This window comes from Condylura cristata, unplaced genomic scaffold (assembly GCF_000260355.1).
Source record: "Condylura cristata isolate star-nosed mole 26May11 unplaced genomic scaffold, ConCri1.0 scaffold00008, whole genome shotgun sequence".
NCBI lineage: Eukaryota > Metazoa > Chordata > Mammalia > Eulipotyphla > Talpidae > Condylura > Condylura cristata.
In genome coordinates, this window is record NW_004567109.1 from 11,858,610 (window position 1) to 11,861,693 (window position 3,084).

The window sequence follows — 3,084 nt, forward strand, 5'->3', positions numbered from 1 at the left end:
GGATGGACGGATGGGTGGATGGATGGATGAGTGGATGATGGATGGATGAATGATGGATGACAGATGATGTATGGAAGGATGAACAGATGATGGAGGAATGACGGTGGATGATGGATGGATGATCTCTATGAGCACATGACTGACCAGGAATGGCAGTATTTAAAGGAAGTACAGTGAATCCGGCCTCCAGAACCAAGGATGTTTTAAGTGGTTGCTTCAGTGTCTTTTCCCTCCCAGTTCTCTGGCACCAAGACCTCAGTCATGAAGTAGAAGCCAATCTGAGGACTCCATCCCAGTTCAGTCTGGCTCAGCCCCACCACCCCAAGCCTTGGCTAAGCTTAGACACTGCCAGCCAGGTGTCCAGCAAAGGCCTGTTGTTCAGCCAGTGACCAGGGAGGGCTGTCCTGGAGGCCCTTCCTCCTCTCTGCGTCCTTGCAGAGTAAACAAAAGTTAACAGCAGCCTGGTTCCCTGCCCTCAGGGCACACTGTAGTTGTGGCTTCAAGGGAAAGAATGGCCATGAATTATTTAGAAACTGGGAGCTTAGGAAAGCACTTGATTGAGCAGGAGAGAACTCAGCTCTGCTCCTGGCATTTGATCTCCCCAGCAAAGAGCCTGGAGTGTCTCTGACCCTGGATAAAGGCTTGGCCTCTGGCAAGTTTGGGGCTTTGAAGAATATTTTGGTGGTTCTCAGCATTGCTGGCATGTAAAAAAATCACTTAGGGAGATAGCCGTAAATCCTTAAGCCTGGGCTGCACCCCAAAAATGTTACACCTGAATCTCTGGAGTACATATACAGCAGCAACCTTAGCAGCTGCCTGGGGGTTCAGTGTGCAGGTTAGATACTGTTAGGGGTGGGAGGGGTGACACACCCCTGGGTGGCACAACAGGAGACCCTCTGTCCCTGTGTCCCACTAGCTGTGCTGAGAGCCTGGTTCTGCTTTGCCCCATCTCACAGATGTAGAAACTGAGGCTCAGGACGCCCCAAGGACACAGCCACTACCGTCAGGGCAGGGCCAGGGTGCAGGCTCAGGTCCGAGGGACTCTGGCTCTGGTGCTGCTGCTTCTGCTCACAGCCCCATGGGGGGGGGGGGGTTGGGGGGGGAGGGAACACAGTTCCCTGGGAGTGTGCAGTGGGCGTGTCCCTCTGCAGGGGACCGAGGGGGCAGCACTGGGCCACCAGAGCCAGAGTCTTGAACAGCTTTGCCGGCATCCCGGGAATGAACGCGCTTACAGCTGCTACAGATAGGGAAAGGGAACCTCGCAGAGAGCTGAAATCCTGGCCCAAGGCCACCCATTCCTCACACGGAACAACAGACACACACCCAGGCCGCGGACACCCGCTCGGCTGTTTGCCTCCCGGTGACGTCAGCCCCAGTCAGCGGGCGGCCAGCGAGGGCTTGTGTTTTGCTCGGGTTTAGAGGGCCTTGGTTTTTGGCCTTTGCAGCTGCTTGTCTCAGTTGATTCTGCGAAGAGAGACTGGCCCATAATTTCCTCTTTCGCACAATTATTTAGCTTGAGGTTCCTCCAAATGGAAATAGCCTAAGGCGAATGGTCTTGAGGTGCAGGTTTCATGCGACAGTGGACGGCCCAGCCCCATGTCTGCATTCTCTGCCAAGTGGGTTATAAACCAGGGCTGTGCCCGCGGCTAGCCGGCCACCATACCCTGCCCCGCGAAGCACGAGAGCCGCCCGGGACCTAGCTCCACCCAGGAGTCCGCCCCAGCCCAGGTCAGCACGGCTCTCCAGGCCTCCTCGAGGCTCCTCCCACGTGTACAGGCCTCCTCGAGGCTCCTCCCACGTGTACAGGCCTCCTCGAGGCTCCTCCCACGTGTACAGGCCTCCTCGAGGCTCCTCCCACGTGTACAGGCGCCCCAGCGGGCCTGAGCCTGCTCAGCGAGGTCTCGCAGCAGTAGCCAGCCCGGGCTGGGCAGGAGAGCGAAAGGGAGAACAAGGAGCCAAGGAGCACATGTCCTCGTAGCCTCTGCGTGCCAGCTGGGAGTCGGAGCTGACTTCTGCTGTCACGTGGCACTGGGTGGCAGGGAGAAGGGTGAGTTTACAGGGGCGGGCTGAGTGTGGTCAGTAGAGCAGGCGGTGGGAGCGGGCAGGCAGAGCCCTGAGGGTGGAGCAAGCCCAGGGGAGCTGACGGTGGAGACTTCACCCTCACTCCCTCTGCACGGCAGGGTCCCCTCGCAGCCTCTTCCCGTCTGTGTTTCATTCAAAACACTCATCGCAAACTAAGTCCTGCGTGAGTTGGCCTTGCTGGGGAGGCCGCCCCTTGGGGGGCTTGTGGGGGCTGGGTCCTGGCCTGTCCTCAGGGACTGCGCCCCTGCACCTGGAGACCTCTCAAGATACTCAGCATGGGGAGAAGCGAGCTGTGTGACGGCCTGGGGTGAGGAGGGAGGAGCAGGGGCTGGCCAGAGGAACCACCTCTGCAGGGCTGAGCGTGGCCATCTCTGTGCTGGACGCACAGGGGCTGAGCTCTGAGGACACAGCTCCTGTCTGCCTCAAGCCTTGGCCTGGTTCACACGCTACCGCGTTTGAAGCAGGAGGAAACTGAGGCATGGAGAGACCCTGGACAAACTGCCCATTGTCACGTAGCCCGGGACCCGACTGTGAACCCAGGGAGTCTGTGCTGGAGCTTGTCCAGAGCATCAGCTTGAATCTCAGGTGCAGGTCAGGGGGCCCCAGAGGCCCCGCTGGGCTCGCACCTGAGAGTGCCGGAACCCCGGGAGGGCGTCCAGCGGGCACGAGGCTCGGTGCAGCCTCAGCCCAGTAGAGGGCAAGAGTGAGGCAGAGGCCTGGCCAGCGCCCCAGACACCCCATCCTGGGGTTGGACCTCCTGAACATCCTGCCTTGGTCCTCCCGAGGGAGCAGGGGTCTCGGAGCCCCTTGCCACCAAAGGCAGCAGCCAGTGGGTAATGGCAAGAGCAGTGTTTGGTTCCTGGGGTCCTTGTCCCAGTGCAGGTGTGGCCGGTGACCCGGGACCAGCCGTGGAGGGCAGTGCAGCCCCATGCCTGGCTTGTGGGCGCCAAGTGAGAAGGCCGAGACTGGGTCTGAGGGAGGCTGGGGTCTTCATCTGCGCCT

At 59.9% G+C, this 3,084-nt stretch overlaps 1 protein-coding gene across 1 annotated transcript in view; it reads left to right on the forward strand.

The window, feature by feature from the left end:
- Nucleotides 1–3,084, forward strand: part of MAN1C1 (mannosidase, alpha, class 1C, member 1) — a 109,452-nt gene that overhangs the window by 94,484 nt on the left and 11,884 nt on the right. The gene's annotated exons all lie outside the window — the stretch shown is intronic.